We start from the raw sequence: 16,031 nt of genomic DNA, 5'->3' as shown, positions 1-16,031 counted from the left end.
TTGCTGAAAAAAAGAAAGACATGCTGTCAATGCTTTTCAGCTTGCGCTCATCAGGACAGACTCAAGAATGCCAAATTTCACAGGTAGCAACAATTCATACTGCATGGGCAAAGGGTGCGAATTGGTTGGCAAGTAGAGTTAAATTAAGCAAAATCATGGAGGGCAAAAGTTCCCTGGTGCATTCTCCATGGCGACGCCTCGACCAGAGTCTACTTGGCAACCAATCAGCACCCTTTTCTCATGCAGTATCAATTGTTGCTCCCTTTGAAATTTGGCATTCTTGCATCTGTCCTGACGAGTGCAAGATGAAAAGCTTCGCCAGCATATCTCTGTTCTCAGCAATAATCATAGAAAGCTATAGCACAGAAGGAGGCTATTCCGCCCATCATTTCAGTGCTGGTCAACAAGTAGCCATCCAACTTAATCCCACTTTCCAGCCCTTGGTCCGTAGCCTTGTAGGTTACGGCACTTCAAGTGTATACTGTCATGCACATCGGATGTGCGATGATACAACATTCACATACTAACTCTGAAGAGCTATGAAAAAATGGACTTTGTCTTTAAAAAATGAACCTTTATTGTATCCTACAATTTATTGTGTATTCCTTTGTCTTGTTAGCCTTCCCCAAATGCATTACCTCACACTTCTCTGGATTGAACTCTATTTGCCACTGTTCCGCCCACCTGATTAGTCCATTGATATCTTTCTTCAGTCTACAGCTTTTTTCGTCGTTATCAACCACACGGCCAATTTTTGTATCGTCTGCAAACTTCTTAATCATACCCCCTTCATTCAACTCCAAATCATTGCTATATACCACAAAAAGCAAGGGACCTAGTACTGAGCCCTGCAAAACCCCACTGGAAACAGCCTTCCAGTCACAAAAACACCATCGACCATTACCCTTTACTTCCTGCCTTCGATAGGGATAAATTTCTGCAGCCTATTTGGAATAGGTGTTGGCAGCAGACTAGGCTCTCCACTAACAGCACAGACTGTTAAATTACCCCTCATTGGTATGCAGTATTCCTCTATTATACACCAGGTGTACTATTTCACTATATAAGAGTATGCTACACTCTTGAAATGTACAAAGATCAATATCACTGCAGTTTAAATCACACAGTACAATATAATTTCTGTTCAAATCATCTGATCTGATAGCAGAAGGTTGCAGTTCACTACAATACTACGCATCAAGCATGGAATGAAAGCAGGGCCTCTGAACTTTGCTTATGTATATATATTATAAAGAGCAACATAGGTTGGAATGTGTTTCAAAATACAGCCTGACAAATGGATTATCCTGCATTCAGTATCAATCCCCCCAACCAACCAGACCAATGGTTGAAAATAAATAAAATAAAATGGTTTGCTCTTTAGACATAGAACAGTAATGGCCCAGCAAGTAAAATTATTATCTAGGTTTACAGTCGGATTTCATGACAACAGTTTAAATCAGGCTGAAAAGGCATTAAGCAATGATAGTAAACAAAGAGTCAATGATAATACATTCCGATTTAGTTTGAGGGAAGTACATATACAAATGGTACACTGAGAGCATATGATGAGCCTTGAACCAAAGAATCATTCATTCCCTGTGCAGTTGTTGTCTTATTTAATTAAAGTTGCTTCTCTTAATTTTACTCCTAATCAAAAATGCATGGTACCACCTCAGTGTGTTGACCACACAGTTGAAGATTTGTGATGAGTAACATTGACCTTGCAATGATACAGGACAAGAGCACAAGATGTTTGACATCGCAGGCCAATGATGCCAAGGGAATGAAGGGGCGGGGCAGGCATGGGGCCTTGGGTTTTATGTGGCTTCAACCCTCATAGAAAAGAGCCTTTATTTTTACATAGTGGCCTGGGTGGTCACTGGCTCGTTAATATAAGATGTTCTCCCATTGGTGCTACAAACCCCAGCAGGGTCCGAACTGGAGGACATTGATGGGTGTAATGCCAGTGTCACTACTGAGATTGCTGTCTGCAGATATTCAGGACCATTTGGCCGAAAGGACGCAATTTTCAGAAAATGAAAGGAGCGAAAGAACTTCTTTTATATTGACACTGCCAATCACCTCTAGGATTTATTGAAGGGATTTTACAGGCTTGAATTTCAACCATCATAATGGACGAAAGCTGAGCTTATTTCTGAATGCTGCTTCTGCTTATTTTGTGTAAAAAAACTTTAATTGCACAAACAGATGCTGGACTCAGGTCAAGAATGTTGTCCAACTCAAAAAAAAAAAATGTATTTATATTGAGCTGTACAAGCCTTCGGAACATCACAAAATGCTTCACCATCAAACTAATTACAATTAAAGTGTAGTCACTGTTTGGTACACAAAGTTGACAGCCAATCTGTGCACAGCAAGATCCCACGACCAGCAAATGTGATGAATGACCAGTTTATTTGCTTTTCGTGGTGTAGGTTGATGAAGGGATATTAGTCCAGACGAAGGAGGAGAACCTCCTGTTATCTTCCAATAGTCTGAAACTAAAGATGGCACCCTCCGACAATGCAGGATTCCCTCAGTTCCAGGATTGTATTCCCTGGCATTTAGAAAGTTAAGGGTTGATTTGATTGAAGTTTTCAAGACATTAAGTGGAACTGATAGCATAGACACAGAGAAACTATTTCTGCTAGTTGGGGAATCTAGGACTAGGGGACATGGTCTAAAAATTAGAGCCAGACCTTTCAGGAGTGAAGTTAGGAAACACTTATACGTGTTAAGGATGGTAGAGGTTTGGAACCCCCTTCCACAAACAGCAATTGATGCTAGGTCAATTGTTAATTTGAAATCCGAGATTGGCAGATTTTTGTTAACCAAGGATATTAAGTGATTTGGGGGCAAATACATTGAATGGCGGGCGGAACAGGCTTGAGCGGATAAGTGGCCTTTTCCTGTTCCTGGGTTCCTACTGAAGTGTCAGTTTAGATTTGTGCTCAAGTCCTAGAATAAAGCTTGACCCCACAACCTTTTTGTATCAGATGAGGCAGTTATCAACTGAGGCAAGCCTGACACAGATTATTTAAATCTTCAGACTGTAGAGTGGCTCAGTGGTGCAATGTATTGAACCGGTAATGCATGGTGCTACAGGATAATAGGATTCGCTACAGATGGAGCTCATTACATTTCACCAACACCTACTTTTGTTTCCTAAGGATAGAAGATTACACCAAAGCATCAAGATCCATGATTATGCCAAACTCTGTCAATGTGTGAAATGTGCCAGATAGTTCCATAGTTAGACAGAGTAAGACACCCCAATTCACATTATTATGGTCAACTTACAGTTGAGTTGCTCTGAACTTTCCTTTAGCAGACAGGTAATACTGTTTCCTTGCCAATATTGCGGAGTTATGGGGACCTTCCCTGGTGCTAGGACAGAGCTCTGTAATAAAAGTAAATTTAAACCAGTCAATAATCAGTGGGCTTCAGTCTCTTTTAAAAATTGCAACCTTTTATTTCCAACTTGCCAGGGTTTGCTTCCAGAGGTGCCAGTCAACAACAACAACAACTTGCATTTATACAGCACCTTTAGCATGGTATAATGTCCAAAGGTGCTTCACAGGAGGATTATCAAACAAAATTTGACACCAAACCACATAATAGGGCAGATGACCGAAAGGTTGGTCAAAGAGGTTTTTAGCAGCATTTTAAAGGAAGAGAGAATGGTTGAGTGGATCCCGCTAATAACTCATACAAGTGGCTATGATTGATGTAATTGTGAGTATCAGCATGCTCATGGAGGCATCACAATGACACCAAGTCCTGTCTGCACCGTTAGAAGTCCAGTAGAAGTCACTGAACAATGATTAGGGGTGAGAATTCTGGCTATTTTTCCCCTCCCTAACCCAAGATGACTGGATTGCGTTGGTTAAAATTCAATTAACTCCATATGGATCACAGATTGAACCTGTGATCTTCCTGGCCTGTTGTGGTCTGCTACTCAATGTATAAACTCACATGCTATCAGCAGAGCTTCTGACCTGATATTCCTATTTCCAGTCTTTCCTCCTATACCTCCCTGGTTGGGTCCTTGCTACTTTCTGGTGGAGCCACCTGGGCCACAGGCTCCTCTCAACAGGAAGCAGCCAATTCTGCTGTGTGATTGTCCAGTGGGAGGGTACTTATCATGTGGTGAGCTCCTGCATCAATTCTCCCTTTGTGGGCACTGGATCTAGCAGCTTGACTAAAAACTTGGAGAAACGTACTGTATTAAATTGGTAAGTGGCTCTAAATGATAAGCAGCCTGGGATTCACCATAATCTCCATTCTAACTCTACATGAGAACATATGACACAGAAGTGAGAAAAGACCGTTTAGACTGATTGGCCCAACACTTAGGTCCAGGTTAGGACCCATTGAAAATTGTTTTCATCTCTTGTCTTGGCACCAAACTAAAATCCTCTACAGCACCACTAACACATGATGCTCACTTCCCAGAAGTTACATGATCCTAACCAATGAAGAAAAATGGTTTTGAATAACAGTTAATACTAGACTTGGAACATAATTACTCTCAGTCAGAGTCCAGCGCTCTACTGTTAGGGACGTATTTGTAGCAGGATCACTACTGCCATATCTACAAGTTATAGGTGAATGAAACTTGTTTTAATAGAGTACATTTCCATAATTCTGTGGAAGGTTGTTAAGAGATTACAAACCTAGTAGAGTATGGGCTCCACCTGCTGGCCAGCTTTGTGCCTAAGCTCATTATGCACTTCAACCAGGTGAACGCCAACCTGCGTCTTCATAATAATTGCTTCTGTAAGCTTACATAGTGGAGTGAGCTGCATCGGTCTCCCTTGGGCTGTAGGGTCTCAATTAATTAACAATCAATTTACTGCTGGACCACATCAATAGAAAGAAAAATAAGAACTAGAACAAAACATAAGAATGTAAGACTCAGGCTAACATCCAACTGCATTTTCAACTCTCCAAATGCTTTTCATTCAACGAACTTATCAGCTATATTATTTTAAACAGGTTATCTTTAAATAGTTATTTTTATATAAGATGTATTTTACTTTTCACTTTAAATCTATGACCTGTTGTCCTATTAGCTTGACTTCAGTTGACTTTCTCTAAAGAATGACTTGCATTTATATGTCACCTTTCATGACCACAGGACATCCCAAAGTACTTTACAGTCATTGAAGTACTTTTGAAGTGTAGTCACAGTTGTAATGTGGGAAACGCGGCAGCCAATTTGAACACAGTAAGCTCCCACAGACAGCAATGTGATAATGACCAGATAATCTGTTCCTGTAATGTTGATTGAGGGATAAATATTGACCAGGACAATGGGGATAACTCCCCTGCTCTTCTTCAAAATAATGCCATCAGATCTTTGATGTCCACCTGAGAGAGCAATCAGGGAAATAAAGAACGTCTGCGGCTCTTCCCGTGCACTCCTGCAGAAGGACTGGACATTAGATGGGGATAAGGATACACTCCTTCACCAATTTCCACAGTGTCTTACAGGGAATAGCCAGGAGAAGGGACTTCCAGACCAGGAATTTTCTCTACTCTGGCCTGGTGTAAGATCAGTAATCTGGTAGATCGAGTCAGGGCAGACATCTGGTAGAAGTGGGGCATACCTGGAAGTCCAGGTCTACGTTCTGACCTGCATCCTCCTTGATTATTTTCCAACCCCATTTATGAAGGGAGCTGAAGGTTGTATTTCTACCTTTTCCCAAGGTGCAGGTATACTCTGCTACATTTTGCAGCCTTCGTCCTCTGTCAGGTACAGAGGTGCACATCAAGTGGCAAAGGGTACCCACCTGGATTAGTTAAATTTGGTAATCTCCTCTTGATTTTGTTGGGGTCAGTACTGGAGTCACCAGTGGGCATATCCTTTCACATAACCCGGCATTGATAGCCAGCGGGTTTTTGGGTCCAGGATTTAGTTCAGGCAGAAACCAGACCTTCATTGGAAGATGCCAAGTAGAAACACATTTGGATACCAAACTAATTTAAGCTCCGACTTTGCAGCCGAATGCCATGAATTTCAGTGTTTCAAATCTTGGCCATCTCGCAGAATAAAAATGTGTCTCAAAGACACTGTCACTGTTCGAGGCACTGTTTAATATAATAAATCATCCTAAGGCACTTCACAAAAGCTTTATCAAACAAAATTTAGCACAAGCCACATAAGGAAATATTAGGACAGGTGACCAAAAGTTTGGTCAAAGAGATAGGTTTTAAGGAGCATCTTAAAGCACAAAAAAAGGAAAGAAGATATTGGGTTCCGAAGAAGGGTCACTGACCCGAAACGTTAACTTTGCTTCTCTCTCCACAGATGCTGCCAGACCTACTGAGTATTTCCAGCATTTCTTGTTTTAATTTCAGATTTCCAGCATCCGCAGTATTTTGCTTTTATAAGAATATATTAAAACCATGTACAGTATCATTAATCACCATTGGAAACTCTTAGAACAACAACAACGTATACTTATATAGAGCCTTTAACATAATAATACGTCCCAAAGCACATCACAGGAGCATTATAAAACTAAATATGACACCGAGCCACAAAAGGAGATATTAGTTCAGATTACTAAAAGTTTGATCAAAGAGGTAAGGTTTAATGAGTGTCTTAAAGAAGGGAAGCGAGGTGGAGAGGTGTAGGGAGGGTATTCCAGAGCTTGGTGCCTAGGCAACTGAAGGCCTGGCCACCAACGGTGGAGCAATTAAAATCGGGGATGCTCAAGAGGCCAGAATTAGATGAGCTCAGATGTCTCGGAGAATTGTGGGGCTGGAGGAGATTAGGGATAGAAAGGGGTGAGGCCATGATTTGAAAACAAGGATGAAACAAGACCTTTGACCAGCAGCCAATGTAGGTCAGTTGCAAAGAGCTTTTGTAGATCAATGTTTGTTTTCTGTAAGATCTCAAAGGAAACATCTGGAAGTATTTTATTTTAAGACATGGCAAAATTACACTGGAATAATATGTTTTTTTACTCCTAATACTCCTAATATATATTGTGTATATATATGGAGCAGGAGAATTTCCCCCTAGGAATTTACAAAATCACAGAATCAGAGAATTGTTACAACACAGAAGGAGGCCATTCTGCCCGTTGTGCCTGCGCTGGCTCTCCGAAGGGGCAATTTACCTAGTGCCACTCCCCGGTCTTCTCCCTGCATATTCTTTTCAGATAACAGCTTTATCACAGATAGGTCACAGGGAAAATGTATCTGCTCCTGTAGGTCACTAAATAAATTCTATTTTCACTCAATCTGCTAAAACCTTCTTCTGATGTAAATCTACATTTCTTTTCAGCAAATTTGCAGGGACAAATTGCAGAGCAAAATTAAGCACTGAAATGTCTTCCCATCTCAGTGAGTGGGTAAATTGTCGCAATAAAGATTGTACAATAATCTTATCGCTTATTTTTAAAAATTCACTCATGGGATGGGTGTCACTGGCAAGGTCAGCATTTATTGCTGATCCCTAATTGACCTTGATATAGTGGTGGCGAGCCACCTTCTTGAACCACTGTAGTCCATGTAATGTAAGTACATCCAAAGTGTTAGGAAGGGAGTTACCGAATTTTGACCCAGCGAAAATGAAGGAATGGTGAAATGTTTCCAAGTCAGGATGGTTTGTGACTTGGAGGGGAATTTGGAAGTGGTGATGTTCCCATGCGCCTGCTGCCCTTGTCCTTCTATGCAGTAGATGACATAGGTTTGGGAGGTGCCAGCAAAGTGGCTTTGGTGAATGGCTACACTGCATCTTGTAGATGATACAGACTGCAGCCACTGTGCACCGATGGTGGAGGGAGTGAATGTTTCAGGTGGTGGATGGATGCCAATCAAGAGGGCTGCTTTGTCCTGAATGGTGTTGTTACTTGCGTATTGGAGAGTATTCCATCGCACTCCTGACTTGAGCCTTGTAGAAGGTGGAAAGGTTTTGGGGAGTCAGGAGGTGAGACACTCGTAGCAGAATACCCAGGCTCTGACTTGTTCTTGTAGCCACAGTATTTATGTGGCTGGCCCAATTAAGTTCCTGGTTTATGGTGAACTGCAGGATGTTAATGGTAGGGGATTCAGCAACAGTAATGCCATTAAATATCAAGGGGAGATGATTAGATTCCCTCTTGTTGGAGATAGTCATTGTCTGGCACTTGGGTGGTGAAAATGTTATCTGCGAATGTGTCACAGAAAAGAAATAGAGAAATACTACAGCCAGTCAGTCCATCTGCTAACGCCATCTGATCACACTGCCTTGTCCCCAATTGTAACTCTACCACCAGTTTACGAAATATCAGAAGCCTGGTTAGCTCCTTCCGGCCAGGGCATCCAAATAGAAAATTATTATATAGATTCAATAACCCTACTGCAAGTTACATAATGTGGAAAAGAAATGTTTCATACCTCATTAGGATTTTCCATATAAAGATTTGTATAGACAAATGCCTTCTTAACGTTTGATTTAGATTTAGATATTTTTGATTTAGATTTAGAGATACAGCACTGAAACAGGCCCTCCGGCCCACCGAGTCTGTGCCAACCATTAACCACCCATTTATACTAATCCTACACTAATCCCATATTCCTACCACATCCTCACCTGTCCCTATATTCCCCTACCACCTACCTATACTAGGGGCAATTTATAATGGCCAATTTACCTATCAACCTGCAAGTCTTTTGGCTGTGGGAGGAAACCGGAGCACCCGGAGGAAACCCACACAGACACAGGGAGAACTTGCAAACTCCACACAGGCAGTACCCAGAATTGAACCCGGGTCGCTGGAGCTGTGAGGCTGCGGTGCTAACCACTGCGCCACTGTGCCGCCCTCATATATAAACATAGTTTTTGATTTAAAAATCCATTTGTGAAATACAAGATATGATCTTTCAGTGCTGGTAGAGATTTAGGATGGATTTCAGGGGTTGATTTGCTGTTTAAGCTTGTATTTAGCTTTGGAGGGTCTAACAAGGAAAGACAAAATCAGGATTTTAAGGGCACAGTGTACAAGTCATAATGGCAGCACTTCTTACCCATGCTGCGTAGCCCAGGTAAAACTTTTGATGAGAAGTTAATGTAGGATCAGACAGATGCTCAACTGCTGAAGGCTACCTTCCCTCCCAAGACTAAAGGAGACCAGATGGATGCAATTTTACCATAAATTCCATTACTAGATCATTAAGGATTGGACAGACATCACCAATAGCCACACACACATATATATATTATATATATTGTCAGACAAGCCCCCCCCCCCAACCTGCCAAGAATGAGGAAAATTAATTTTGCCACATGAACATTGATTTTAAACTATTGTTGGTGAAGAAAGAACTTGCTTTAAAAAACAATTGGAGACTTTGGCTGGAGAGAGACATTAGCATATCAACAGATAAGTACTTCAAAGGACAAAGGAGCTATTCCCTGCTCCAATTTAATCCACAATGGACTTTTGATTAACAGACGTTGAAGGTGGAAAGGCTAGCCTTCCAGGTAACTGCTAAAATGGCCGAATACACAAACAGACATGGTCGGACCAGTTTGGTCACATGACTGGCTGACAGTTGGAGTTTTTTTGAATTTGAACTTCCAACAGGGATTTTGAACTCAGAAGGCTGTTTGCTCCTGGACTGAGAACACCTCTCTCCTGTATGCTCTCATCTCATTCTCACCAGCTTCGGAAACCATTGCAGACATATGAACCCCAAGAAAGAAAAGTCTCCTACAGTGAACAAGGTTTAAGAAGAATATTGGGCCCCAACAAAAAGCAAGACTACTTACAAATGGACTACAGTGAGCTTGAAGCACAGTAAACAAGAAACTCTTCTGATATTGCCTCAAACCTCTCCATTTTATTTAGCTTCTGCTCTTTTCTGTCCCTATTTGCATGTGTGTATCGCATGTGCATACTAGCGTGGGCGCATCGTATATCCGTAGGCGTTAACCCTATTAGAGTTTAAGTTTAAGGTTTAATAAATTTCACTTTTCTTCTTTAAACCTAAGAAAGCCTGTTTATGCTCATTTCTTTGCCTTATAATTGGAAAGATGGGAACAGGAATTCACAAAGGGGGAACTCAAAACAGTGTATTTAAAATTGAACCCTGTTACAATAAGACCATGTGAAGACAGTAAAAGACCCCGAGACATCTTTCTCACCTGGTTGTTACAATATGTACATCTTGCTTCCCACTGTTGACCCAATATGTGGCATGAAGCACAAACTCCCATGTGAAAAAGAATATTTATTTCTTATGTTAAATCGGATTCTATATTGTTAGAACATAAGATAAGAAGATAAAAAAAGGAGCAGGAATGGCTATATGTTCTCATGAATCTGCTCCACCATTTAACATCATGGCTGAACTTCTACATCAAGTCTGTTTTCCTGCCCTACCCCCATATCCCTTGATTTCCTTAGTATCCAAGAATCTATCGATCACCATGTTGAATTTATTCAACAACAGAGCAACCCAGATTCTCTTGGGTATAGAATGGCAAAGATTCACAACCCACTGAGGGACGCAATTTCTCATCATCTCTCTCCTAAATGACTGACCCCTTATCTTGAGACTATGCTCTAGACTGGGGTTGTCCAACATATGGTCCGCGGGCCAGGATCCAGCCCACCAAACATTTCCATCCGGCCCAGGGGTATAAACTGTACCCGGGCTATTTCTCATCCTCACCATGACTGGAGATGAGAAATTTCCCTTTGTCAGTCTGGCTTTTAATCAAGTGCGCTGAGAGTTTCACAGCTGACAGCTGCTGACATTGGGAATAGCGTTTGTCAACCGACTCGGGGTTTTCTGGTGGGTTCTGACTTTTTTTTAAAAAGCCAATTGAAATACCCAAAGTCTCTAGGGAAACCGCTGTTCCCAACGTCAGCAGCTGTCAGCTGTGAAACTGACAGTGATCTTTTTTAAAAGAACTAACCAACCATTTGCTGAGCGTTCCACTCTCTGCAACTGTGTGAGAGGGTGGGAACAGTGGGAGAGAGAGGGTGGGAACAGTGGGAGAGAGAGGGTGGGAACAGTGGGAGAGAGAGGGTGGGAACAGTGGGAGAGAGGGGGTGGGAACAGTGGGAGAGAGGGGGTGGGAACAGTGGGAGAGAGAGGGTGGGAACAGTGGGAGAGAGAGGGTGGGAACAGTGGGAGAGAGAGGGTGGGAACAGTGAGCCCATGCCAGCTATCTATGGAGCTATGCAGTCAGTCCCACTCCCTGGCTCGATCCCCATAGCCCTGCAAGGCTATTTATCTCAGGTGGCCATCCAACTTCCTCTTGAAGTCATTGATCATCTCCACTTCCACCACCCTTATAGGCAGCGAGTTCCAGGTCATTACCACCCACTGTGTTAAAAGAAAATGCTTCATCATATTCCCCCTGCATCTTTTGCACAAAACTTTCAATCTGTGACCTAGTCCTAGAGAGGAGGGGGAGGGAAGCGAGAACCAGACACACACAGAGAGGAGGGAGAGAGAGCAAGGTCTCTCCTGAAAGGTGGACATCCATCCAGAATACTCTGCATCGCTACATCAAGTGTGATGCAGAGACGGACTACTTATTAAAGCAAAAACAATGCCAGGTATGTCACTAAATCAATTTCCAATAATGGTGATGAGAAACTAAGTCAATAAATTCGTCTTCTCATTCAAGCTTCTTCACAAAAATGCACATTTGTTGTTGTTTTTATTAGTAAGGTAATTTTTTAATGCCTTTATCTTTCGAAATTTGCTCACAGGCCCCTTTGGCCGGGCATAAATTGTAAAGTGGCCCTCTGCCAGAAAAGGTTGGACAACCCTGCTCTAGACTCTCCAGCCAAGGGAAACAGTGTCTCAGCATCTACCCTCTCAAACCATCTAAGAATTTTAAACGTTTCAGTGAGATCACCTCTCATTCTTCTAAACTCCAGATAAAATAGGCCCACTTTACTCAATTTCTCCTCATAGGACAGCCCTTTCATTCCAGGGATCAATCTAGTGAACCTTTATTATATCACCTTTAAGGAAAGTATATCCTTCCTTAGGTAAAGAGACCAAACCTGTATAGAGTACTCTAGATGTAATCTCACCAAGGCCCTGTATAATTACAGCGAGACTTCCTTAGTCTTATACTCCAAACCCCTTGCACTAAAGGCTTGGCTAATGTCCCATTTGTAATATGTGAGGGTTGATTGTGAACTGCTTTGCCTGTGCTGGGATGAGGGAGCAGTACCACAGGACATGCGCAATGCCAATATCATCACCCTCTATAAGAACAAGGGTGACCGCGGTGACTGCAACAACTCTCCCTGCTCAGCATAGTGGGGAAAGCCTTCGCTCGAGTTGTTTTAAACAGACTCCAGAAACTGGCTGAGTGTGTCTACCCTGAGGCACAGTGCAGCTTTCGAGCAGAGAGATCCATCATTGACATGCTGTTCTCCCTTCACCAGCTACAGGAAAAATGCTGCGAACACTGGATGCCCCTCTACGTTGCCTTCATAGATCTCATCAAAGCCTTTGACCTCATCAGCAGACTTGGTCTCTTCAGACTACCAGCAAAGATCGGATGTCCACCAAAGCTACTAAGTATCATCACCTCATTCCATGACAATATGAAAGGCACAATTCAGCATAGCGTCACCTCATCAGACCTTTCCTATCCTGAGTGTCATGAAACAGGGCTGTGTTCTCGCACCCACACTGTTTTGAATCTTCTCACTGCTGTTCTCACATGCGTTTAAGTCTTCAGAAGAAGGAATCTGTCTCCACACAAGATCAGATGACAGGTTGTTCAACCTTGCCCATCTTAGAGCGAAGACCAAAGTACGGAAAGTCCTCATCAGGGAACTCCTCTTTGCTGACGATGCTGCATTAACATCCCACACGGAAGAGCGTCTGCAGAGACTCATTGACAGGTTTGCAGCTGCCTGCAATGAATTTGGCCTAACCATCATCCTCAAGAAAATGAACATCATGGGACAGGACATCAGAAATGCTCCATCCATTAATATTGGCGACCACGCTCTGGAAGTTGTTCAAGGGTTCACCTACCTAGGCTCAACTATCACCAGTAACCTGTCTCTCACTGCAGAAATCAACATGCACATGGGAAAGGCATCTGCTGCTATGTCCAGACTGCCCAAGAGGATGTGGGAAAATAGCGCACTGACACGGAACACAAAAGTCCTAGTGTATCAAGCCTGTGTCCTCAGTACCTTGCTGTATGGCAGCAAGGCCTGGACAACGTATGTCAGCCAAGAGTGACTTCTGAATGCATTCCATCTTCGCTGCCTCCGGAGAATCCTTGGCATCAGGTGGCAGGACTGTATCTCCAACGCAGAAGTCCTCGAGGTGGCCAACATCCCCAGCATATACACCCTACTGAGCCAGCGGCACTTGAGATGGCTTGGCCATGTGAGCCGCATGGAAGATGGCAGGATCCCCAAGGATGCATTGTACAGCGAGCTCGTCACTGGTATCAGACCCACCGGCCGTCCATGTCTCTGCTTTAAAGACATCTGCAAACGCGACATGAAGTCCTGCGACATTGACCACAAGTCGTGGGAGTCAGTTGCCAGTGATCGCCAGAGCTGGCTGACAGCTATAAAGGCGGGGCTAAAGTGTGGCAAGTCAAAGAGACTTAGCAGTTGGCAGGAAAAGAGACAGAAGTGGAAGGAGAGAGCCAACTGTGTAACAGCCCCGACAACCAATTTTATCTGCAGCACCTGTGGAAGAGTCTGTCACCCTAGAATTGGCCTTTATAGCCACTCCAGGTGCTGCTCCACAAACCACTGACCACCTCCAGGTGCTTACCCATTGTCTCTCGAGACAAGGAGGCCAAAAACAGTACAGGTCATACAGGTTTGAGATCAGTCAGGGCTAGCTACTTTCTGAAGAAGATGAAGGCAATTTACATCACAATCTGGCACTTTAGATGCATGTTCCTAAGAAGCACATAATGACCTTAAATCTTGTGTGGCATTCTTTTCAATTTGCTCAGTTTGACACTTCAGTTATAGTCAGGCACTGAGATATCAGCAAATTTTATTGGAAGTGGCAATATTATTGGGTGGACAAACATTCCAAGTAATTGATCGCCTGTGAATGGCTGTTAATCTAATGAAAGACATTGTTGTTTATTGTCTTTTGTTTCAATATATCTTCAAAGGATGTTAAGTTATAAATCCAGGCTGTCTTTATACCAGTAAGCATTCAGTTTCAGTTTCGAGGGCACAGTAATGTATTTAAGGTTGGGCTGGCCAGCGGGTAACTAGATTTGTTTGAAAATGCAGCATATTTCAGTGCATAAGAAGTGAGCTTCTGTTTAAAATCTACATTCGGAGAGAAATTGAATACCATCTTTATTATTTTACACTTAGAAGGGGATAGTGAAGTGTATGATTAACTGATTTATACCGTTCACTTGGTGTTGTTATTTAAATAAACTGTGTCCTGGTTTAGAGCCATTCTTGGGCTAATAGATTATCTAATCAGTCTGATTTTTGAAGAGAGGAGAACCAGTTGCAACTTAGTGATCCATTCCTCTAGTTGGTGTGCAGAGCAATGGATCCATGTTACGATCCCTTGGTCTCACTGTCATTTACTCAAATACCAGGCAGAAAAATGGCATACTCCATAGACGTGGGCCTCAATATTAACTGTCCCATGACAGGCAGGAGAGGGTCGAGGAGGATTAAAAATAAAAGCAAGAGGAACATGTCCCCAACCTGTTGTAGACGTTCCTGCCAACATTTTCACAACTTTTGGTCTCCCTTCTACTGCGATTGCCCTTTCAACCCCAAGCACTGATTCCTCTCCATGCCATGATCATGGCCAACCTCATTCCCCTAGCACTGATATCTGGTCTTCCACCTCTCCTGTCATGGCTGCTCCTCCCCCACCCCCTAACCCCCAATCTCCGGCCTTCCCCGCTCCCGATTGCCACAGATTGTCCCTAGAGATCCCTGGCTACAGCCTCCTGAGTCTGGTTTCCCTCCCTGGCAGCCGGCCAGCTTGTCAACTTGGCCAGGACCTTCCTTGGACATTTAGTGATGTTGAATCCATAAAAAAAGCATGAAAACCTAAAACTGTGAAACCTGAACCATTATCATAAGCTTCCTATGAAACCAGGCAATGGACAGATGCACAACCATTGTAAAACCATATGCACTGACACTAGGAATAAGAAAACGAGCTCAACAGGAATTGGAAGTCTCAACTCCCCAAACAACAAATGAGAAGTTTTTCATAAATAATCCTGAACACAGATTATCTTGTTATTATCACATTGCTGTTTGTGGGACCTTGCTGTGCTCATAATGGCTGCCACGTTTCCTACATCACAACAATGACTATCTTTTTAAAAAATAACTTAATTGGCTAAAGCACTATGCAGTGTCCTAAGGTTGTGAAAGGCGCTTTATAAATGCTAGTTTTTCTTTTCCTCATTCATAAAAATTTGAAAAGCCATTACCTTTGGCTGCTAGGTTTTGGTGCCAGATGTTGGGCAGCTCAATACCTCTTAAATTCCCTCCTCGCCCATTGACAAAGATGTCAGCATCCAAGCAGAGAAGCCTGTTGTGTTTCTTTGCATGAATAAACCATTTATTTAAAGTCACCCCAAACCCCAAGTGCCCACATATCCAGTTTCAGCAATTTAAACTAAAAGGGCTGATTCATGTTACTGAAGCTTCAGAACTCTCACCTCATAGAAATTATTTATGTTTATGTACTTATGCTTGTAAGATGTAATTTGAAATTGAACTGATGAGCACTAAATTATATTAAAAAGTCAAGTCTTGAAAAATCTAGCAACTTACATTAATTCATCAATTATACTAAAGAGGACAGCACTCAGTCAGTGAGATACAAGTTTGATTCCAGTTTGCTGAATCCACACAGGCAGTTTTTGCAATCCGTCTGCCACTCACTCACACACAAACCCACACCCTCACTCAGCTACCCACCCACTCACCCATGCACCCACTCATGTACCCACACACTCACTCACCACCCACACATCAACTCGCTCACTCACCCACCCATTCACTCATTCACCCACCCAC

At 42.7% G+C, this 16,031-nt stretch overlaps 1 long non-coding RNA gene across 12 annotated transcripts in view; it reads right to left on the bottom strand.

Moving 5' to 3' along the window:
- The window catches only part of LOC137383926 (uncharacterized), a 402,194-nt gene that overhangs the window by 370,869 nt on the left and 15,294 nt on the right, over nucleotides 1–16,031 (bottom strand). For all 12 annotated transcript variants that reach the window (XR_010977498.1, XR_010977496.1, XR_010977495.1 and 9 more), the window contains exon 2: nucleotides 3,304–3,403. This is a non-coding gene — a long non-coding RNA (uncharacterized lncRNA). The remainder of the gene's footprint in view (nucleotides 1–3,303; nucleotides 3,404–16,031) is intronic.

The sequence above is a fragment of the Heterodontus francisci genome, chromosome 25 (assembly GCF_036365525.1).
Source record: "Heterodontus francisci isolate sHetFra1 chromosome 25, sHetFra1.hap1, whole genome shotgun sequence".
Lineage (NCBI taxonomy): Eukaryota > Metazoa > Chordata > Chondrichthyes > Heterodontiformes > Heterodontidae > Heterodontus > Heterodontus francisci.
The sequence above is the reverse complement of the archived record's forward strand: the minus strand, read 5'-3'. Positions and strand labels throughout refer to the sequence as shown.